The following is a 24,983-nucleotide window of genomic DNA, read 5'->3' on the forward strand; positions in this document are numbered from 1 at the left end:
CCACTGAGAAGCAGAATGCCGAGAAAACATCTCATCTCACCTGCGTTCACGTTCAACAACCGATTCTTCTGTTGTGCATAGGTGTTGGTGTTTGCAACAAGCAGGTTGATGACTTCATCATCGAAAAATTTTTCAAATGCCTCTACTGGAGTTAGCGGTGCTCCTTCAGCGGAGTCTGAATCACACGAGTGGCGAGTTGGGAAACTCGCGTTCAAATCGCGTTTATCCCACTTGACACGTCGTTTCTGTTGCTTAGCTGGTGGCTCCTGGTCGTTCTCGTCCTCACTTGACTCTGAACAAGTGTCCAGAACTTCAGCACGAAGAGTGCTCCCCGGCAGATGGTCCATGCTGGTGCATTCTTCATCACCGCTTTCTTCATCTGTCACTGCCGCCGCGTGATTTTCGGGCGGAAGAATGGCCACCGTAGACGGTACATCTTCCCCAGCGTCAATCTGGTTTAGAATGTCGTTGAGCGTTTGCGGATCTCTTCTGCGGTAAAATGAACTGCAGGGAATCTTCTGACTGCAATTGGAAAAAAAAAGTTTCTGCCATACGTCCATATGTATTTTACTATGCTACTTCAACGCTACGCGCGCGACGCATCGCGCGTTCCAGAGTGACACAACAGCGACCCCCGATCTGCCTAGCGTCCTACATATAGGACACCGCTGTTTGACAGATCGTAAACAAAAAAATGTTGCCTATACCACATTGACATTGTTTTCACAACATATTCAATTACTCAGGAATAACTGACAAAAATCTCGAAAACATCAAAAATCATTTCAATTTATATTACTTACATTTTCTTTCTCGGCATGGCGTTCGTCGAAGCTCACGCGGAACGCCGATTTTTAAACTGGAAGCACGTGGCGAGCTGTGCTCCCACGCTAACCAAGACTTGCACGCGAGAAGGCCATAGCCTCACAAACACCCCCTAGGGGGCGCTAGCTTTTTGACAAAAAAAAATTTTCGAGTTATTTGAAAAATTTCAGTGTCCTACATATAGGACACTAGGCATATATGGGTTAAACGCGCAAACGGTGCTCGAGGCGACACCACGCCGAGTGGCGCTCCTTTCGCTTCTGCAAGCAACTCACATTCGGATCGGCACAGCTCAAAGAGGCAGCAGAGAACGGTGGCATGTTTCGGTTATCGCCAATTAAAACTGTACAGTACGCCTTCAACAGAAACGCGCCGCGCTAGATAAAGATGCTTACTGCGGTAGTTTTGGCAGTCATAGGCGATAAGGCGAGCCCGTCGGCGGCTGTGTTCTTTGCCGACGTCGTCCCCACACCTCTGTTCATTTGCGCTGTGTATCCGTGAACAGTCACCGCGCGGAAGCTGCGACTTGTCGGTTGGCCGTTCTCCGCAAATCCCAGAGGCGAAATACATTTTGCGGTGCGCCGCACCATTAGGCACAACCTAAATCGGGGCGCGCTTAACCGCTACGGCACAAAAGGTGATCACACTAACCCTATGGTATACGATGAGCCACTACGGATTAAAAAAATCATTATGATGTCTTACGTGCGAAACCAACGCTCTGATTATGAGGCAGGTCGCAGTTGGGGACTCCGTATTAATTTGGACTTCCTGGACATTTTTACGGGCATACCATGCACAATGCACGAGCATTTTTGCATTCCGTTCCTTTGGAATGCGGCCGCTGCAGAGATCATATTGACACGTGTACTTATCTTTATCGGGCAATCACGTTTCGCCGCCTAACAAATGTAATCGCACAGCGTGGGACGCGCCTGCATGTATCCGAAGTTTCTGGAAAGTTATCGATGCTTCTGTCCGCTGTCTGTTGTCGCCGAACCTTATATTATCTGATTTCGTCACCTGCCGCGAATGGTGCAGAACTTTGTGGAAGGCACGCGGGTCCGAACGATTAGTCTGGAACATTCGACGACTGCTCTATAAAAGCCGACGCGCTTGACCCGCTGATCAGATTTTCGACGATCGCCGAGCGTGTTCGCCGCTATCGTTGTGCTATAAGTGTAGCCTGTTTTGTGGGCGCGGGTTCGCCCAATAAAAGTTAGTTTTGTCGTTCACAGTATTGCTACTGTGTTATTCAACGTCACCACCACGTGACAATATCCACGACCTCGAGCCCCAAATTGCCACGGCGGCCGCCATAGTTACGAAATGCGTAAGCGTGAAGTGCAACACTGCCTTCCGGTACGAGTGTGGTACAAAAGTAGCACAGCTGCACACCTGCTGCACAATTATTTGTCGCGGTTCTCCTAAGCTCGTAGTGTCTGCCTAAATAACTTGAAAGATAGCGCACCTTACACGTATCGGAACGCGATAAAAAGCGCTTAGACGGCCCACGTGAGCCCCTATGAAAGGTGGCGTGGCCACTGTACAAAATTATCACTGCTCAGAGAAGCTGATCCTTATGTTCCAATTGTGTTCTCTCATACAAATTAAGGAAAGGTCATTAGACAGGAACAAATGAAGCAATGCAATTTTACGCACGTGGGGCGCCGCTGCCTCTTCGCCTACTATTGTTTCAAACGAAGTGACGGCGGCAGCGAGCGTTAGTATCGCGCGCTTTCTCTCTGGGGCATACGGTTTGCTTGAAGAAAGTGAACGGTGTGCTTAACATCTCACGCTTGTCGATGTCAAAATAGAAAAAAGGCTACGTTCCCAAGAAAACGAGATTACTTACCTATCTGCAGAAGCTCGGCTGCGACTATTTCGGGGTGCCTTCTCTCCAACCGGCATCATGACCTCTGCCGCGCAACTCATCAAAACAGCCAGGCTCGCACATCAGTCGAAGACTAGTAGCTGAGCCAGCCAACGACTTCAACGGATAAACGTCCGACTTATCGTCGTTAAAGCATTTCACTAAAATGTGCGTCATGATGTCCGAAAAGAAAAAATACTTTTATCGAAAAGCACGAAACGTGAACCACTACACAAGGCAACCAATTAACTGAGTCCGAAAGCTGTTCACAGCTTCACTATCGTATGGAGTTATAAAAATCGTTCAAACACAACATAACCGCACGGGAAAACCACTAATTATTTAGTAATAATTTTTCATACACTGACCTTCATAAAGTTTAAGAACAACCTAATTTGTAGCGTAAACAAATACTACGACCAAAATTTACGGCTACGAAACTAGCGGTAACGATGTGGACTGTTGCAAAAGTGTGCTCAAAACATAGAGTTAGTAGAACAACTCTAGAGGAAAAGCTGGGCCGGAAAAGTGGGAACCTCTAGGGCGCCGCCCTGTTGCTACTGGTCAATGTGGCCAGCGCAATTACTATTGAAAGAGCTGAAAACAAGTACAGGTCACCGTATACTTTGTCATCTAAAAACGCATACCTGAGGTTTTATGAAGGTGGTGGGTTAATATTAAGTTTACAGAAAGCGATCACTAAGTCCGTGACTTATGTAAATCACGAACTACGCATTCATTTAATAAAGGATGACGCGAATTTCGGTTTCGAATCTGGTTTTTGGAAGCGTAGTAGTTTCGTACAGTTTAGGTTTGACATGCGATCGCGCGTCGACGTCGGACGCTATGGCACACTCGTGCCTTCTGTGCCACCGAAGCCCCGAAGTGCCCAGACATATACCTTCACATGTAAGTAAACGAATGTATCTCCTTGTTGAGAATATCACGCGAGTAGGCAGCTCTTAACACAATCGTTTGAGAAGCGTCACAGTAGAGCATTTTTCTACATGCGGAGCGGCGTTTTTATTTGCCTTCAGTAGGAAATTGCTGGACAGGTGGACCAGCGCACCGGAATTGTACTGGCGAAGCCACAAGCAACTCAAAGAATCTGTTTAATTGTTGCACTTTGAACAATCATGCTTCTACAAAGGCCACAGCAGAAAAACAGCCTGATGCCGAGTATTTCTGTGCCACGAAGTAATCAAGAGGCGAGTGCCTAATGCGGACGAAATCGAGTGCATCGAGACTTAGAACGACAGAAAGCTGAGCTAGTTGCTAAGGATTCATTATGCAAAACAGAGGTGAGGCCTGCAGACAGGACACAAGAGTAGAGAAGTGGGCGGCGCTCGTGTTGCATGTTTGCTTGTAAATACTCTATTCTTGTGTCCTGTCTGCACGCCTCACCTCCGTTTTGCATAACGAGTGTATCAAGCCACATATTAATAGCGTAGGCGTTTTATTAACAGTGCAATATTTTCAACACTTCCTTGCAGGCCATTTCATGTGGAATATCTTTTTTGGTCACAAATTTGTGCAGCGAATCTATTTGCATGATCGACTTCGGCCCTGTAGGTCCGTTCACTTGCACTTATGCTGAGTCTTTTACATGTATCCATAAACTGCAGATATGCACATCAGATCCCTGCGAGCATTTTCAAAATTCGGTTATTTTAGACAACAGGCACGTATGCAATACTGACATAATCTCAAATACCACTAAGCAGCTGGGACACATTTTTGTTGACCATACTCGCAGGTAAAATAAGTAGATTATGTGGACAGCTCCAGCTCATTTTCCTTAAATCAGTGTGTACAAGGGGTATGCAAAAATAATTTTTTTCTTGCGCACAGATTCTTTTGCTGTATAAGCAAGAGAAGCCACCACGTTAGTGTAACGTATCTTGTACATCACACTAATAAGTGCTTTAATTTACCAAGTGAGATGAGTTACTTTTATGGATCATTCAGTCATATCACACTGCAAGCTGCATTCATCAATCTTCAATTGGATTTCGCATGAAACATGTTTCCCTTTTATGCAGATATGCAATGGCAAGCCCTTCCGTGTGTTCCAAAGGTAAAATTTAAGCTCGAAATTAAAGAAGACATTTCTAGTCAGAAACAAGCAAAAATGGTGAATGCAGAGTATCAGAAGCCCAAGGTACAGAAATTATGAGAAGTGTCGAATGATTTTAAGGAAAGAATGGTATTTGAAGATGCAAGATTCTTTAGTGGAAATCAAGCAAGTCAGTATAGGTAGAATACTCTGAGAAATTATGCGAGTAATGGGATAGCACACAATGGGTCAGGAAATGCGTTGTTTTTCTGAAAAACTCAAGCTGATGACTGTCATATCATACGTCACTTTAGCATCATGAGACTGCTGTTTGATAAATTCAGAAACAAGCCAAAAAGCAAGCCATGCAAAAATTAAAAAAAAAAACTATTTAATGATGCTCTCTCCACACTGGGATAAATAATAAGAAACGGATCACGTCTAATGTGGACATATCAGACACCTTGTGAAACACTAAAGGAAAAATTCAGTTTCGAGCTATGGCACTTGCCGCATAGATGTGGGGGGCCTTGCACCACTAGTAATAGTTACCACTGCATCTAGAAATTTAAAGCATTCATGCAGACAAGGATGATTATATTTTTGGCTACCACGTCAAATGCCTCCACTAAGTGTTACAATGCTGCACGCAGCCATACTAAGGATCTCACAGCAACACTTGCAGGTAAGCAGCAAAAGCAGTTAAAGTGCTGGTGTATTCTGGACACTGTCTTTGAAAACTTTTAGGCAAGAACAGTGTGAGAAACAGACATAAGAACTGCATTTATTTCTATAATTCCCCATTTGAATGGCCTTTTCTTTTTCCTTCGACAATGCCTTCGCCTAGCCACAGCAGCTCCCTCACACAGACTCCGCAAGCCAAGAGGCCGTGGAGGCAAATGCAGGTAAGAGGCAAGAAGCAATAGCACTGGTATCGACATTCATCTCATTTCTTTCTTTTTCTTTCGTTTAGACAGCCAGCACACCTCGAACAGCCACCTTGACTGCGGGTGTGTCACCCTAGTCGCCAAGGAAACATTTGAGGGAAAGCGACAGGCAATGTGAACAGCCACTTCTCCATGTAAACGATACTCTCTCTCTCGGATGACTCCTACGTTTGCCACGCCAGCACACTTGTGCACAAAGATGCCGCGGAGGCACGTGCAGGTCAGAGGCAAGAAGCAGTGGCACTGGTGTCAACATTCGCCCAATTTCTTTTTCTTACACTGAGGCAGCCAGCACACCTCGAACAGCCACCTTAACTGCGGGTGTGTTAGTAGATTCCTGTTGTACATATGCTCATAATAAACTTCAGTAAACTTGAACTTGATAATAAACTTGAAGGCAAATGGGACATTGATGCATTGTTTTTTTGAACATTTATTGTACACATACAATATATGTTATACTTTGCAGTGCTACAGAGCGTATTTTGAAGCTTCCCCCTATATTGTCACGTGTCAATATTTTGCACCTTCAATTACGTATGTGTTGTGTGGCCCTCAATTCAGTTCATGTTGTAGCAGATGTTTTGTCTGTGTATCACACATTGGCTTAAGCTCGTGATATCCACATACTTCTCTCACATATACAAAATAAAGTTCTATGTAGTCCTCAGTGTTACAACAAAAAATGAAAGTAAACAATCCGATCGTGGAATTGTGTTTATTACAGTCATTCCTATGACAGTTACTGACAAGTTGACAACTTGAACTGGTCAATCCGTCGATAGCCTCCTCTATTTTTCAAAAATAAAGGAGGCTATGATCCATCATGGCAAGGAATTGGTATGTATACATAAAAAAAAAAGGGGGGGGGGTATGTGTGTGTGTTTGTAGTGGAGGGTATAACAGGATTAGGGCGGTACGAAAAAAATGTATCAACACCGTCCTCTAGACCCATTCCGTTATAAGGTACCGTAACAAAGCGCATTAGTATGATGAAGTTCATACAACCAACTCTGATATTACTACACACGCCAGGCGACGCGAGCTACATTTGCCATGACGCATTCGCGACTGCACCGGATGCCCTCCATATTATTCTCATTAATCGTGCTAACTGCACCGAGGCAAAAGAAAGATCATGGGCGCAGGTGCCTTTAAAGTATCTCGACCTTGCGAGGCACTGCTGCGCGTGCCAGGGGAGCTGTCCGTGCGAACACTCCCTGGCACACACCTGCCTCGGCGGCCCCAACCTACGTACCGTTCTGCTTCGAGCTTTGATCCCCCCACTGTCCCTTGGGTGCCCTGGAGTTCCTGTGCCGCCTGCTTTATTATAATCTCAGGTGCTCTCCTAAGACTTCCGTTTGTCGGCTACATGTGCCCTACAGCTGGATCAGTACTTATAATAATAAAGAAACCCGATCTATCGTCGCTACGATAGATCGCGAAAGCGGCTTTTGCAACATACCGCGCCCGTGCGAAGAGAATTACGGAACGCCAACGAAGAATCTGACCACAGCTTCGAGCTCATAACCTCGTCGAGTACGTGACACTCCTGCAAGAGGCATGACCGCTGAAAACCGCATACCGCCGGAAACTTCAACAGGATCATCCCTCGGTTGCATAACTGCCACCTGTACGGCCAACATGGACCACACCCACACCGTCCCGCAACATAGAATAAAAAACCAACTTATAAAGCCCAAACACACGGCTGCACGCACACATCACGACACTACTAGCGAGGCGCCATGCTGCTACGCTGCTACGGTTGCCGGATTAAAACTGACTACTGTCACCAAGTCTAGCAAGCGTCTCAGGAGCTGGCAACCTCGGCGCGTAGCAACATGGCGGCGCTCTTGCGGTTCCCGATTTCAATGCATGGGCCCTATGGGTAGCTTGTCCTCTAGAGTCAGTATAGTAACTCTATGGCTCAAAACGAAGCTACAACGGTTGCAACCGCGTGCGCACACGCACACTCCCGAAGCTGCCTTGACGTTGGTAGCGCCACCTAGAAATAAAAATTACTACTAATTTTATTATTTTTACAAAAGTAACGCTACTGGAATAGTTTATAGCACCTTTGCAGATGACGAGGTGACAAGTAAGGTGTGATAAGAGTCCGTTACCTGTATTTCTTTCATTTCTCTTTGGTGTTCTTCTATTTAACTGAACATACGGGACCTGTCCTGCAGGCTTGGGAGAGGACGACAGTTTGGCGAGGCTCAAATAAATCGCATGCTTCTTGCGAGGCGAGAGTCGGGAGCAGCCGCAGATAGAGCGATTAGCTGCGATACTGTTGCGGCTGTTTCTGACTCAGAAGCTCTTTGAAGTCAATGGTTATAGCGGCTGCGCGCTGCGATCTCAAAGCGTGTTCGTTGTTTTATCTCTAGTACCACGGCCGTTGGATAAAAATAGCTATATTTACTTTCCGCACAGAGGGTGCGTCGCAGGAAATTCGAAGATCTCTCACGTGTATGTTTGCAGCATGTGCGCCACTTGCATCCTACGGTTCCCACAGAGCGTCGGATGCTCGAAGGTAGCGTCGTCGCGTGTCGGCGCCTGTCTTATCGCCGGCCGCGCTGCCGCCGTGACTACTTTTGGGGAACTCCACATGCGCGTAGTCACCGTGTTTGTGAGCGAACTTCGCATTCTTCTGCTCCCCGAAACGTGCTCTTTTTGGATCATACCATTTGCTATGTCATCTAGTGTATGTTAAAACGACGATGGCATTTGTACACCCGCGAAGAAATAAATCGTTATGAACTTGGGCTGTCATGAAGCTAGTCTAACGCTGCAGTTTATAGAGAGAGAAAACGGCTACGAAAGTGGGGCGGTCCCGGAGATGGGCGCTTGAAAGCGCCAGCTTTAGCGACAGCACGAGGAAGTGGCACGTTGCGCACGCGCCAAGCATTTCAGAAATTACTGCCTGTCGAACTAGAGAAGCATGCGCGCGTTCGTGGCCTAATGGTTAGAGCACCGGGCTCAACGGCTGACGTTCAACGCCACCCCATCGGTCACACATTATTTTTTTTAATGAAAACGAGGCGAAAGAAGAACCTACCTGCCCCAAAGCGACAGCAATGAGGTTGGAACGCTTCGCATTAAATTTTGGAATATCTTCATATGCGAGTCCCAATTATTGATAATGGACTCAACTGTTACACAACAAAAAAACAACTACAAAAATGAAAACAAATTACCCAATCAATTGTTTATTGAGAACACTCAACGGTAATATTGTTGTGCAAGTGTTGAGCGAACTCAATTGCTTATGAAAATTTGTTCAAGTCCGTTGTTTCAACAATTGCCCAACAATATATCAATGGTTATTCTACAGTGATTTTTGCACGGGTACACGAAAGCGGGGGAAGTTATGTGTACGATTGCCAAAAAACATAGACATCTTTGATGCGCCCTCGTTTCGGAGAGCGATCAGGAAGTGTGGGAAATAAGTTTTCATGAATACACATAAATATTTGGCAGCAGCGCCGACCGCCCACCACGGAACCCAACGCGGGGACCCGGCAGAGCTTCCATACAAGTCTGCATGACGCCAGCGGTACGCTGTCGCAATAGCCAAATATGGTGCACCCAAGGCAGGATAGCCATACAAGGTTAACCCATGCCGACAAGGAGAAAGGAAGTAAATGGAAAAGAGAAGAACACAAGAAAGGCCAGAAAGTGGGAGACAGAGACGAAGACTGGAGGTGCCATCTATGTGAAGCAGAGGCCAAAGAGGTTTGTTGCCTCCGCCGGGGGCCTTAAAGGTTCAAAAAACCAGCATCGGCTCAACCCCCAGGATACCCCTTTCCCCAGACACACCTAAGCCGCGCACGGCTACACGCGGGAGGGTCCAACCCTCATGTGTTCTGGTACGTGGTGTCATAAAACACCAAGCGCTTGCTGACGCAGACGCCCCTGCGGTGCCTGGGCTCTCCGATAAATCATGGACACTTGGCGAGGTACGCGACAAATACTTGGCCATGTACATTTGCATCGTTCAAAAAGAAATTATAAAATAATGCCAGAGGCACCGTCCTGTCCCCAGTAACCACTCAAGAGAGAAATAAGAGGCGCTGCGAACTTTGAGTGAGGATCAAGCAATTCTCATTAAGCCAGCGGAAAAAGGTGGCGTAGTGGTGCTACTTGACCGGAGTTTTACATAGCCGAAAGTTTCCGTCAGTTGGCCAACACCAATTTTGACACCGAACTCCCAAGTAACCCTACAAAGTAATTTGAAAGAGACATAAAGGACGCCCTCACCACTCTGCTCAAGGTAGAGTAGATAACCAATGCGACGTTCAATGCCTTGATGCCGAGAAACTCTGGCCCCGGCCGTTTGCTTTTCCTACCCAAAATCCCCAAAACAAACAATCCCGGCCGCCTGTGGTTTCCAACAATGGAACAGCGACCGCGAAAATATCCAGTTTTATTGACATTCCCATCAAGGACATTCTATGTTCATTCTCCTCGTACATCAAAGAAACAAGTCACTTCCTTCGGGAGGTTTCAAACCTGGCGGTACCGGCGAGGAGTTACACCTTGGCCGAAACATACGCACGCGCTCTTTCTCTATGTCTCTCCCTCGCACGCACACACACACAGTACGTACGCACAGAAATCCATGCGCACACAAGCAAGGACGAATTTGATCGCACGCATGCATGCTGAAGCACGAACAACCACGTTCGCACACTTACACATTGACACGCGTGCACGCATGCACCTCAATCACGCAAGAGCACGCGCACATGCAATACTACGCGTGTACACGCACACACAAATTCACGCATGCACACACGCATACCGGGGTTCGCGCACTTGGAAATAAAAAATACCGAGGCATTCGCACGCGCGCACATACACAACATATACACACGCACATATACACAACCATACACATGCACGCTGCACACGTGCGCACGCGCTTTATATATATATATATATATATATATATACATATGTATATATATATATATATATATATATATATATGTATATATATATATATATATATATATATATATATATATATATATATATATATATATATATATATATATATGTCTGTCCTGGCTGCCTCTCAAACACCGGTGCGTGCAGTCAGACTGCATATATTCCCATTACCATGGATGTTCTAACGGCATCTGTAATAAATCGCTCTGTGGTTTCAGTTTAGCGCTTCTTCAGATCAATGTTCCCTCTGCCGGGAGGGTGCGAAAATATTTCCTCCGGTCCTGTGACTTCACCGCCCATCCCTGACTAAAACACTGCTTGAACGCACCACTGATGCTAGAAGGAACTACCCGCTCGAAATAGTAGGTTGAAGCTTTTTGATCCTCGGCCGATATCCTGAAATATAAATTTTCTTATAATTTTGCCCATTAAGTTACACATGCTCATTGCCGCGAAGCTGCAAAGAGAAATGTCCACAATTCCTGGACATTGTTCGCGACTACGACACTTGGAGCACTGACTTCATTAAAGGGTTAATTGTGCAATATATTCCTCGTTCCTGCTTCTTTTCGGTTGCACATTTCTTTTTACTATTTTCATTAATCATTCAGTTTACGTGCCTTTCCGTCACCCCATTATAAGGGCATATGGGTACGTGCCGCCACAGCGGAATATAATCATCACAATATTTCTGTTCAGGCATGGCCACTTTTATACAGCGGCCGTGGTTCAGGCCATGCGTCATTCTGGCTACGAGCAAGCCCGTGGCATGTGGTGTGTTTCGCGTCAAAGCATTGGGGTGGCGCCATCATCGAAACACACATTTCACTTTTCAAACAACTAAAAATATTCAGACGTCGCCTGCCATTTCCAAATTTAGATAAAAGGGAATAATATTGAAAACATCATCTAATACTAGTAAGTGAACATTTTTTTGTTATCAGTGGAGGTACCATCAGAATCCAGGCGGCGCTAGCGTCGCCAACGACAACCGGTACTATTGGTCCTATGCGAATGTCACGAGCTTGTTTCGGACTATATCAGAAGAAGAAGAAGCAGGGTAACGGCATTTCGGATTGCACATCCTGGGCTCTGCGATTTGCGACCACAGCAAGCAAATAAGAGATGCTTTCGAGCTCTCAGCATCAAGCCGATAAGAGCAAGAGGGGGCGTCGTGCTCGAAGAGACTCCACGCGCTGCAAGGACGCGAATCTTCTCAGAGCTCCATTTCCTCGGGCAAGCTTGAAGGGACCCGCCACTGCCCGAGCTATCCCAATCAAAAAGCTCCCGCGGACGCCCCGTTGGATTCAGCTCTACTGAGAGGCGCCACCAGCGCCACCGGATCGGTCGCTGAAATTCCCGCAAACCAACTTCCTAAAAGTAAGCGAACACTGTCGTTTTACGACGCCGTCCAACCCACTACACCCAACATCATCGCACCGAAGGAACAACAGGACGGTAGCACCGAACATGGCACGCGCCAACGGGGCATCGCTTTTAGGACGAAAGCACCTTTTCCGGTAGAACCAGGAACCACCGATGGGCGTCCAACAAAAGCTCGAGCAGTCGCCGAAACCGAAGGCCAGCCTCCTCCAAGAGAACGCCACACCTCGCAGTCGACACAGGCACTAGAGTCGGCTGCCGGCACTCGGTCGATCACAGCCCATGCGACATCTTCCACATCGAACAAGGAAGCAGCCGAGACAACCCTGACGGCCGAAGTCCGGAGTGCAAAGTTACCGCCTGGTACGGTTAAGGCGAGGACACGCTCCGGCTCTACCGTCACTCTGGCGGTGCCCATCGACGCGGCCTCGAGACGCGGACACTCAGGAAAGTCGTCGACGCGAGACTCAGGGTCCCAGCGCGAACCTTCGTTCTCGTCCTTCATTTAAGGTCTCAAGACGTTGACCAGAGAACGCATTTCAGAGCAGCGGGCCAGGCGACGAGGAAGCAAGTCTTCGATCTGGGACTCCGAACACGTGAGCGAGCTGTTTCTTTTCCGCGTTCACGCCGTAGTGCACAGGTTCCGCTGTCAGTCTGCTTCCTCTGGCAATCGAAAAGGTGTCAGATATAGTCGTTGCAATGTGCGACATATCATAGGAGTCGCTGAGTTGGGAATCCTGAGCTGTATTTTTCAAAGCGGAGCTTTTTTTCTGCCTCCTCTCATGACTTTTCGGGCGCTCCTGCTGTGATCGTCTTGCCGCGCCTGCCGCTGGGTTTCTTGCAACGCTACCAGATGGCACTAGCCTCCGCGCATGCTAGGGAACCTACGTGCAAGCTCTGTTTTAGATTGGTGACAGCCTTTCTAAAGGTACTTTCCATCACCAACTACATTAGGGGATTATGCTTTCCGACAACTTATAATGTGTGGGAAGCAAAATCGCGAAAAAGAAGCTAAACAGAGGACGTTTCCTGCAACCTTTCGGGACGTGAATTAACTTTTACAGCGAAGCTGTGAAGGGCTACTTTCCGCACTACCGTGTCCGCACGTAGAAAAAAAAACGCATCACAATTCGGCAATGCTGGGCCGACCCGCGGCGGAGATGACTCAGACTTTAAGAATCAACGATGTATGTCGGTATTGCTACAGCTCCCCGCATAACCCGATGCCTTGTCTCGCCGTCACGTTCATTTTTTTTCTTTGTAAAGCGAAGCTTTCTTTGCCTCTTCTCGCGATTTTCCGGGCGGTGCTGTGATGGTCTTGGCGTGCATGCCGCTGGGTTTCTTGCAACACTAAAAAATGGCGCTCGCCTCCGCGAATCCCGAGTGGCACCGCTGTGACAGCGTTGAACAGTTTGTGCGTATGGCACGTGCTGTGTTTGCTTTCCTGTGCGACAAAAATGCAGGTGCTCAGCCGTGGAGGTCGCGTGCTGTGCTCTCATAGTGTAAACATTACAATCGACCATAGCCTGAAGAGAGCCCTCGGAGCCGGCGTCTTAAGCGTCTCGACAGCATGCTCGCCAATAATGCAGAAGGAGCAAGTAAACACGCGCCAGGAAAATGGCTCCAAAGCATCCACTCAGCTTCGAGGACACCCAGGCCCGAAAGAATGGTCGCGCGTATCAGGAGCGTCTTCGCTACGCAGCGAAACGTGGTGCAGACACTGAATCTATGCACAGAATGCATACATGCAATTATATTGTTTTAATTACGCGCAGCTCTATAATACCATTTGACACTTCTGTCACGATGCGATGTGGCATGTGAAACAATGATAATGATCAGTCCTCTCAGGCATTAAATACAATGACGCGCAACAACGTATCAAGCAAACACGTCTCTCTGTGTATTCTGTGGAATACGCAGAGGAACAGCTGCGGCGCACGCAGGGTAACGTGCAACATCAACTCACCACTCTGGTATTGGTCTAAACACTGAAGAACTTACGCACTCACCGCCAACATCACCGCTAATTATCGTCAATCAAAGCAATGCCGTGTAATGCCCTCGGGGATGAGGGTAATGAAATAAATAAATAAATAAATAAATAAATAAATAAATAATAAATAAGTAAACCGCATTCAAAGCTTTGCTTACATCGATTACCACAGTGCACGGGATCCGTCGATCTTTTTCTTTGAGGCACGTATGTACGGAAGGACGACCGAAAATGATTTCGAGCATGGAAATCGCGAGATAGCCTAATTTTATTCGGACTTCGCTCCACACTGTGAAACTTCAGCGGCCGGTGTCATAATTGTGAGGACTAGTATACCGACTGCTCCTTTCAGTTGGAGGGCAGCGGGGCTCGCAGTAACAAAATGTCGGTTTTTTTTTTGTTTTTTTTTTCTCAATCCGGTGCCTCAAAAATACCTCCGATCGAGGATGATTGTGTGTAAAGCACCACAGCCCGTGCGACGCACTACCTGGAAGTGCTCGACGTTCGGAGTGCATAATCAAGCACGTCGTGTCAAACCATAACGGCTGAAACCACAGCGTTGGTGCTACTGCACCTAAATCTCGACCCCAGTCTCCATTATGTCACCGCGAACAGCACAGCTACTGCTGCTTTGCTGACGCGACAGCTCAGTCGAGCAAACACTGGCTGTAGGCATACGACAAGCAGAGGTTGAGCGCTATGGCTACGTTCGCTGGCACGTTCCAGAAATCGCTGGCAAAATACCGCTGCCGCATGCAAGCACTGAAATTCCGGCCTATAGATCCTTGCACGACAACTCTATTCTGTTCACCATAGGGGCACACATTTCTGTCACAGCGGAGGCGAATAGCGAGCTAAAAATTGCAAGTAGTGTCAACGCATCAGCCCGGTTTTCCTGGGCAACATCTCCAGCGTATTTTACAATATAACACATGATTTGGTTCCTCAGCAAAAGCACGCAAATCTACATTATAAAAGTGAGAACAACCACTGGCCTGCGTCATTATCAATATTTCTCGGATTTCGTTCATGCCCGAACAGCAGGTGCCGGAATATTCACGCAAAGAAAGCAAAAAATAAATTGAAAAGCGCATGTGCCTTCTTTCTGGTAACGTACACGCGCCCTCACTTTTTCTCAGCACGTAATTTTGGTATCACGAATGAGTGAGATATTTCTTTCGTGCTTCATTTTACAGGAGCAGTGCGGTTCACGGATAGTGGTCAGAGTAGCAGGGGTACCTATCACAAAGCAGCAAATCCTCCTGATGGCCATCTTAATTTTCATAGTGACAACCGTGACAGCCGCCGTCGTCATCCTGTTCAGACGAGAGCAAGAAACTGCTCCGACAAAGCCGTACTGCAAGACCAACGATTGCCGCGATCACGCCTGGCGCCTTTCCGATAAACTAAATAGCCGCCTCGATCCCTGTCAAAACTTCGGGGCTTACGTCTGTTCCGCTTGGTCCCCACCAGAGGGGTACCTTGAGCACTCTAACTCAGCCATGGATGACGTACGGAAATCTTGGTTCCCACTGTTCGAAAATATTCTGAGAGAAGGCGCCAAGATAATTCCGGTTGACCACAAGCCGCTAGTCATGTACGCCACATGCATGGGCGACAGTAAACAATACGGCTCGAACGTGGATATCTTCTGGAAGTTCCTAAAGGAGTGTTGACTGTCGTGGCCGGAAGAGCCAGAGTCAAGTGACACCAGCGCCCTCGATGTACTGATAACGCTCGCGTTCAAGTGGCAGGTTTCACTCTTCTTTCAATTGAGACTACTGCGCTTGGGACCCGCACCGAATTGGCGTTTGTCTTTAGATCCAGGCCCACTTATACCGCTAATGTACCACCATCATCTCACGATCAAAAATACCGGCGGATACGCCAAGTACTCGGCTGCGTTCTTCTACATCCTCAAGGGAACCTATGACAAGGACGTGACGATAAACCAGACGCTCATAGAGACAACTATGATGTTGGAAGGGGACGTCTTTAGAAGACCCCTATTCGCCATGCGTCCACTTGCAGTCGAACAAATACTGGTGCCAATCGCCAAGATTGCATTCTACACTCCGCCTCTGGACTCGAAGCAGTGGCTACGGGCATTAAAGCAATTAGAGCTTCAGCCTGAGATGGAATCGAACGACCAAATTCTCATAGCCGACAAAAACTTCTTCCAGACCATGGCGGCCGTGATGGCCTCGTACACGGACACCCAGCTGCGGTCCCTGATTGCGTGGTCTTGGGTGCAGCTCCTGGCACCGGCAGTGGATTTGCAGCTGCTGAAGTACCGGTGCGACCAAGGCGTCATAGTTTACCGGCCATACTTCTGCGAACGTTTTGTCGAGACCGCCTACCGACTCCTGGTGGTTGCTCTCACCTCTGTGTCGCGTTTCTCAAGACAGGAACGCGCCGTCATCTCTGCAATCTTCGACCACCTGGTTACAACCGCCAGCGCATTGGTCAACGCCACAGACTGGCTGGATGCCGAGAACCGACAACTTGCCGCCGTGAAGCTGGCTTCGACACGCCTGCAGCTGTGGCCCCCAGAGCATTTCCTGGAGAACGAGGCACTCGACCGCATGTCCGCGGCTTTTCCGAGCACCGAATTGCCGTTTGCAGAATATTGGACCCAATCGAGTCGGTCTGCCACTGATACGTACCGCACGAGTGCCAATATCGACGTCTTGAGCTACGTGGTCAACTACGAACTGCGGTACCTCTTATACGATGCTGCAAGTGGCGCAGTGAAGGTAGCTGTGGGTGCCATTACTCCGCCCCTGTCGGGACGGGACCAAAGCTATGTTCTACGGAGGACTCGGATTCTCCATGGCGGTGAATGTTGTCGAATCCATGGACAAACATGGACTGCGCTGGCACCCAAACGGCATTTTCGGGGACTCCTTTTTGTCCCAGGAAGCTTCTTTAGCCTAGTTTTGTGGACGTAATGATTTTCGCTTGTACATGGCAGGTTATTCCAGAACAACACAGATAGACTACTTTTCTAATATGATAGACATAATCATCCCGTGATTTTTGCTACTTCGCCAAGTTGCAGCTTATGGTGATGCGCCATCGTTGGCCCTGACACGGTTGTTTGAACTAAACTAGACTTTGTAGGTAATTGTGTGAAGAAATTTCTAGAATTAGTCAGGACATCCTTTTGCCTGTAATAATTGACGGATGCTCGCGTATATTGATAATCGAACTGGAAGAGCTAGTTTCTGAACTGATAGATGACTGAAGAACTGTGATATCGCGATATACTCTCAAGTACGCCTGACTGCATTTTTAAATAGCTGGGAAATGTTTACAGAGTGAAGTTATCTGAAGGCGCATCGCTCCGTCCACAATATTCAAAACTGGATGTTTTCTACCAGAATTTTTTCCGCTAAACGGATGCGAAAGTGCTTACTTAATAATGACAACGGCAATCTAAAATGCCCTGCCTTACTTAATGCGCTATTAACGCCGCACGTCCGTTTTGTTATAACTATCAAAGATTACACGGGGGCTATTCTGCAAGAGTCCACCTAGTGGACTGTCCACTTCGGCCGCCGCTGATTGGCTGTAGGCCTACGAATGACGATGACGACCGGCGCTCCTAGCTTCCGGTTCCTTTATGAAACGTCAGGTTGACGTCAGTGGTGTTGCACTTACTCTTCACGTTTTGTGTGATAACTGAACATGCTTCGGCGCGTACACGTGATTCAAACAGTCACCGCGCATCAACGGATCTCTCTGCGATTCCTTTGTTTGGAGTAGACCGCAGCACTACGATGGATGCGAGCCTGCTTTTTTTGCTCTTTGATAACGGAGGAGAGAGGCGACTTCGAGAACAACGGGACCCGTTCGCCATGTCCGACGAGTCTTTTCGGAGGCACTTTCGCCTTTCGAAAACGACGGCGATGTGGCTGTGCGAGCAGTTATCGGACGACCTGGCGCGCGAGAGAGAAGGGCTCACCGTTCAAGATCAGGTGATTTGCGCCCTTCGGTTTTATGCTACCGGTGGCTTCCAAACGGCTGTCGGTAGCGAAGCCACCGTATCGCTTTCCCAGCCGTCTGTCAGCCGCAGCGCTCGCGCGGTATCGGAAGCAATCGTCCGTGTCGGCACCGAACAGCGCTGGGTGTCGTTTCCGCGTACGAGATCGGAGATAGCGCTCGTCAAGCAAGGTTTCTTGCGGAGCGGCAACATCTCTGACGTCGTAGGATGCGTGGACGGCACCTACATCGCTATAGCCGGCCCGGACCTACCCCCAGCCGAGAAGCAGACGTACTGGTGTCGGAAGGGATACTACGCGCTGAACACCATGGTGGTAAGCACGCTCTACCTAATGTAATCATGATATATACAAAATCCCAACTCGCGACAGCGACTTAATTTACTGATATACTGCAATTCACAGGTGTGCGACTCGAACATGCGAGTGCTGGCAATCGACCCTCGCTTCGCCGGCTCGTGTCACGACGCATACGTATGGCGTGGCTCAGCCCTTCGGAGCATTTTCGCCGACACCCAGATCGTCCACAGAGGAGAGTTTCTCCTTGGTGAGTACAGAAATGCATATAAACGCGCTTGTGAACCACAGCCAATGTCTGTAATGAATTCGGCGCAATTACTGCGCTACATTTATTCTGCAGGCGACAGTGCATACCCACTGGAGCCGTGGCTCATCACGCCGGTTCCGGGACATCCCGCGCTATCGTCTCCGGAGGGCCGTTTTAATCAAGCTCACGCGTCGATGAGGTCTGTGGTGGAGCGCTGCATCGGCCTTATGAAGAGTCGGTTCCGCTGCTTGCAGCGTTATCGTGCGCTGCAGTACTGCCCCGCTGTCGCGGAAAAGATTGTCGCGGCTTGTGCAGCGCTGCATAACTTATGTCTCGACGCCAGCGAGCCGCTTCTTGACGACGACAGCAACATTGCCGGTGAGGATGACGACGACGACCAGGAAGACGTCTTGCCAAGTGATGACGGCGGTCCGACCCGTGGCGGCAGAACGCTGTACGCAAGGGGAAAGGCCACACAGGACAGGCAAATTGCACTGTATGGCATCAGCCGCAATGCACATTTGCTGCACATTCAGCGAGCTCGCCGTCGAGCGCAACGTCACGCACTGGACAGCTAGAAAGTTATGTACAATGAGCTTACTTCCGGCACGGCGCCACATATGCGTCACTGTGCTCCGTGTGGTGGGACTACAGTAACGCCCAATTTTTCTCATTGACTGTGTTTGGGCTGCAGCAAGCAGTTTACTGCCTCTGAGACGCGACACCTGTGTGGCGTGCAGTGTGGGTACACGTACTCGCAGTTTTGCTTGTGTGCTGTGTTTTGCCTGCAGCTAGCAGTTTACTGCCTCTGAGACGCGACACCTGTGTGGCTGTGTGTCGTGCAGTGTGGGTACACGTACTCGCAGTTTTCCTTGTGTGCTGTGTTTTGCCTGCAGCTAGCAGTTTACTGCCTCTGAGACGCGACACCTGTGTGTCTGTGTGTCGTGCAGTGTGGGTACACGTACTCGCAGTTTTCCTTGTGTGCTGTGTTTTGCCTGCAGCTAGCAGTTTACTGCCTCTGAGACGCGACACCTGTGTGTCTGTGTCTCGTGCAGTGTGGGTACACGTACTCGCAGTTTTCCTTGTGTGCTGTGTTTTGCCTGCAGCTAGCAGTTTACTGCCTCTGAGACGCGACACCTGTGTGTCTGTGTGTCGTGCAGTGTGGGTACACGTACTCGCAGTTTTGCTTGTGTGCTGTGTTTTGCCTGCAGCTAGCAGTTTACTGCCTCTGAGACGCGACACCTGTGTGTCTGTGTGTCGTGCAGTGTGGGTACACGTACTCGCAGTTTTCCTTGTGTGCTGTGTTTTGCCTGCAGCTAGCAGTTTACTGCCTCTGAGACGCAACACCTGTGTGTCGTGCAGTGTGGGTACACGTACTCGTAGTTTTGCTTGTGTGCTGTGTTTTGCCTGCAGCTAGCAGTTTAGTGCCTCTGAGACGCGACACCTGTGTGGCTGTGTGGCGTGCAGTGTGGGTACACGTACTCGCAGTTTTGCTTGTGTGCTATGTTTTGCCTGCAGCTAGCAGTTTACTGCCTCTGAGACGCAACACCTGTGTGTCGTGCAGTGTGGGTACACGTACTCGCAGTTTTGCTTGTGTGCTGTGTTTTGCCTGCAGCAAGCAGTTTACTGCCTCTGAGACGCAACACCTGTGTGTCGTGCAGTGTGGGTACACGTACTCGCAGTTTTGCTTGTGTGCTGTGTTTTGCCTGCAGCTAGCAGTTTACTGCCTCTGAGACGCAACACCTGTGTGTCGTGCAGTGTGGGTACACGTACTCGTAGTTTTGCTTGTGTGCTGCGTTTTGCCTGCAGCTAGCAGTTTACTGCCTCTGAGACGCGACACCTGTGTGGCTGTGTGGCGTGCAGTGTGGGTACACGTACTCGCAGTTTTGCTTGTGTGCTGTGTTTTGCCTGCAGCTAGCAGTTTACTACCTCTGAGACGCGACACCTGTGTGGCTGTGTGGCGTGCAGTGTGGGTACACGTACTCGTAGTTTTGCTTGTGTGCTGTGTTTTGCCTGCAGCTAGCAGTTTACTGCCTCTGAGACGCGACACCTGTGTGGCTGTGTGGCGTGCAGTGTGGGTACACGTACTCGCAGTTTTGCTTGTGTGCAGTGTTTTGCCTGCAGCTAGCAGTTTACTGCCTCTGAGACGCAACACCTGTGTGTCGTGCAGTGTGGGTACACGTACTCGCAGTTTTGCTTGTGTGCTGTGTTTTGCCTGCAGCTAGCAGTTTACTGCCTCTGAGACGCAACACCTGTGTGGCGTGCAGTGTGGGTACACGTACTCGTAGTTTTGCTTGTGTGCTGTGTTTTGCCTGCAGCTAGCAGTTTACTGCCTCTGAGACGCGACACCTGTGTGGCTGTGTGGCGTGCAGTGTGGGTACACGTACTCGCAGTTTTGCTTGTGTGCTGTGTTTTGCCTGCAGCTAGCAGTTTACTGCCTCTGAGACGCAACACCTGTGTGTCGTGCAGTGTGGGTACACGTACTCGTAGTTTTGCTTGTGTGCTGTGTTTTGCCTGCAGCTAGCAGTTTACTGCCTCTGAGACGCGACACCTGTGTGGCTGTGTGGCGTGCAGTGTGGGTACACGTACTCGCAGTTTTGCTTGTGTGCTGTGTTTTGCCTGCAGCTAGCAGTTTACTGCCTCTGAGACGCGACACCTGTGTGGCTGTGTGGCGTGCAGTGTGGGTACACGTACTCGCAGTTTTGCTTGTGTGCTGTGTTTTGCCTGCAGCTAGCAGTTTACTGCCTCTGAGACGCGACACCTGTGTGGCTGTGTGGCGTGCAGTGTGGGTACACGTACTCGCAGTTTTGCTTGTGTGCTGTGTTTTGCCTGCAGCTAGCAGTTTACTGCCTCTGAGACGCAACACCTGTGTGGCTGTGTGTCGTGCAGTGTGGGTATGTGTAGCTGTGGTGTTCTCGCTTTCTGTTGGCAGTACATGAATGTAATGCACCGTGCGTCTTGCATGAACAGTGAGAAAAGAAGAGTAGTAAGAATGGTTGCACATCATTACAACATTCCAGCATCATAGCATAATGGCATTATAGCATGCAGTTGCGATGTTGCCATTACTTCATCCCCCTAATGCTGTTGTGATTTCTTTCGTGTCGCTTCATCGTATTTGTGTCATTTTCAGTATCACTCTCACCACCTTTCCATTGCATATCGTGCTGCTGCCTATGCCGTTGTCGTCGTACCGTGAAATCAGCTGTCATTATTTCATGAGACAGAGAGAGAGAAAGGGAAGAAGGAAAGGCAGGGTATTTAACCAGACTGAGTCCACTTTGCTACCCTACATCAGTCATGCCGTTGCATTCATTGTGCCCGCATCTCTGAGTCAGAATTGCACAATACCATCTCCATCATTGGCTTTGATCTCATGATGACACCATTGTCATCCTGTTTTTGTCAGCATACCAGGTTCATGTATTCCATCATCATGTCATCTCGCTGTGTGTGTTAGGCCATTGTCATCATATTTCCTACACAGCTTCAACATTTCATGGTTGACGTGCAGTGGTCGTAATGCCGTCATCACCACACCATGGTGTGCATCATGTGGTTTCTTTGTTGTCAATAATGCTTCATCCAGAACTGTCGTTCAATGGTTGCTGTACTGTCGGCCTTCTGAAATTCCGTTAGTATCATAGCAGTGACGTGGTAGTGGGTCCAGTCTCGCATTTCCCTTGACAGAATCTTCTCAACTTGGTATCAACTCTGTTGCACCACTGTTGAGCAAGGAGGTCTATTGCAAGTGTTGGTATGAGCCATGTAGTGTGCAATTGCTAATTTTTGAGGAGCAACAGCTTTCTTCAAAAACATAGACGAAAGGTTTGCATGAAGCAATTGTAATGCATGGAGACTGCAAGAACAATTTTTGCTCAATGAAAGTGGGACTCATACCTTCACCGTATGTGGAGGAGCAGTATTTTTTTATGGATGTAATCTCACGTGATTGCTTCTTCTAACACAAAAGCGTCACTTCGAGCTGAATGTGTAATACTTTCCTAACCTACAATGTTGCAGAAGTTTCTAAACATGTGAAAGTGTTGTGTACTACATTTTCTTTAAATAGTTGAAGCATTTTGTAGCCTCTACCATATATCTAATAGGAAGGTCCATCTCATAGCCAACTGAAAATGGTCACTGAAAGGGCAACTTGGGAAATTTTTCTATGTCCACTGACCTTTAAATTGAAATTTTGAGTATACATTCCCGTTTGTACTCTTATTGTTCATGCCAAACGATGTGACTAAACATGAATTAGTTTTCCTTATCACGAACCTCAAATATTGGTTGCATGCTCCCGGGCCATGCCCACGGATGTATAACTCTGCACTTGGCGTCCCGTGTTTGTGATGTCGTACACTACACGACCACTTAGACCACAAACGTCGAAGCTAGGACCCTTTCGCACGAGTCGATGGCCAGCAATCATCATTTTGAGATACGTCACAACCGATGCTTTTCTTCGTCTACCTGCAGCACACGGTGTTGTGTTTGGGCATGTCAGCTGCCTTGCACAGTGGGCAAAAAAAATATCGATCCTGCAGTGCTGACTCTGTATGAGCAATCGAAGGTTTATTCGCAATTTAAAATTACGGATGAGCTTCTATGCCAATTATGCCATTCCACTGGTAACAGTAATGTCAACGGCATTTGGATATTAAAACATCCTAATGCACTTAAACACCGGAGGTTCCATTTAAAGTGTATCCTAACTGTACAAGTCGCTTGCCTAACATCACCGTCACAGCAATCGCATTGAAATGTGTTGAACCTTCAAGAGAAATAAAAATTGCGGTATTACAAGAAAAATGGTACCTGTGAGTAACATAGGGGCAAAGTTTACTACAAATCCGCTAACAGGTAATTTCGGAAAGCTTGACTGAAAGAAGGTCGCCACGACGTGAAACGTGTAACATAACACGATTATATGTACCTGAATGTGAATGACACCCAACAATGATCTTCAAACGCGGAAAAGCTTACGTAGCATTGCTGCACATTCAGTACGCTTTATGATGTACAATATTAAATTGACAGCATATTTGCAACACCTTTGCGAACTCGAACTATGCGGTTCATGTTAAAAAGTGCAACTTCCGCAATTGTTCCTCGTTTGAGTGGCTGACAAAATTTACATTTCATTCCCTTCTTTTGTGTTGCACAACTTTGAAAATAAATTTACAACGGAAACTAAGCATTGTGCTAAAAGCAATGTGGGGCTGATCATACGAAGTTTTTTGTTTTTAGGTGCGTTTCACAATTCGCTGGTCACCTCATTTGGTTGAATGATATGTTTCGAGCTATGTTGCATTATCATGTGTATCTCAATGTGTCACCTGTATTGTTGTGACTGAGAAAGTGCGATTTTTGTTGCATGGCTGACAAAGACAAGCTTCTTATTACCGTGTATTTCCATGTGCTCCTACGAGGTCATGTTCACTCATGACCGAAACCAAAAATGCATGCAGTTCATATGCCAGGCCGTAGTTTCCACCTCCTTTATGTCCATGTGAATTATTCAACATACAGTTTAGGTTTCGATAGCATAAGCTGTAAAGGAACGCACTCAAACTTTTGTGGCAACAGTTTGTTGTTCTGTATGCACTGGAAGACATGCTATGTGGGCTGTGCTGTTACTGTGCTTGCTCAAATGGTCTCGTGCGACAATTCTTTTAATAGAATTTGTCATCTTTGAATGATTGGCCATATTCATCATGTTCCCTTTAGTTTCCTACGTGTGTTACATTGTGACACACATCGAGATTTATTTATGCTGGAAGTCATTAACATGACGAGATTTTTCCGCTGTCTGAGGCGGACACACATTTGTGTCCCATCATCGAGGAGTGGTTTACTTTTCCGACATGTTATGCTCGTATGTACTGCAAAGAAGTGTGCGTGCGTAACACTTTATTAGTATTTCCTTTCAGCATGAGCGTAGGAAGAAATGTTGACAGCAGTTAGCGGCTCGGACGTAAACTACTAATGCATGTAATTCATAGCTTTGGCATGCATTTGTGTAATCTACACGAAGTATACGTGATGTTGTGTTGGCAGTGAGGGTGCAAGAAATAGTTTAAAAATCGGCTTTTTTCTTTACTCCAATGGCACAACAAAGTTGTGCGGTGCCTATCCATACTTGAAAAGCACTGGAAGTGCATGGTACCTCACAACATAATTGCAAAGCTGGAACTCCTTTGTCAATTGCACCATCTTGACAAAAAGGCGAATTCCTGTTCCGTACTGCGCCAAAAACAAAAATGTGGAGAGGATTGTGCCATGAACAGGGGGCGAATTCTATGTAAAAAAAAGGGGGGGAACAGCTGTTCACATGCTGCACACCTAGCCAACGTGCCTCCCACATGAATTTTTGCGCTCACAACAGCGGAC

At 47.8% G+C, this 24,983-nt stretch overlaps 2 long non-coding RNA genes across 2 annotated transcripts; both read left to right on the forward strand.

The window, feature by feature from the left end:
• The first annotated feature begins 4,298 nt into the window (after window positions 1-4,298).
• LOC129382992 (uncharacterized) lies at window positions 4,299-6,108 on the forward strand. Its single transcript, XR_008610948.2, has 2 exons — window positions 4,299-5,659; window positions 5,728-6,108. It is a non-coding gene; the product is annotated as an uncharacterized lncRNA (long non-coding RNA).
• Window positions 6,109-18,293: 12,185 nt separating this feature from the next.
• On the forward strand, window positions 18,294-19,052 carry LOC129382876 (uncharacterized). The gene is made up of 3 exons (XR_011893140.1): window positions 18,294-18,355; window positions 18,446-18,587; window positions 18,681-19,052. It is a non-coding gene; the product is annotated as an uncharacterized lncRNA (long non-coding RNA).
• Window positions 19,053-24,983: the final 5,931 nt, after the last annotated feature.

Source organism: Dermacentor andersoni, chromosome 3, assembly GCF_023375885.2.
Source record: "Dermacentor andersoni chromosome 3, qqDerAnde1_hic_scaffold, whole genome shotgun sequence".
Lineage (NCBI taxonomy): Eukaryota > Metazoa > Arthropoda > Arachnida > Ixodida > Ixodidae > Dermacentor > Dermacentor andersoni.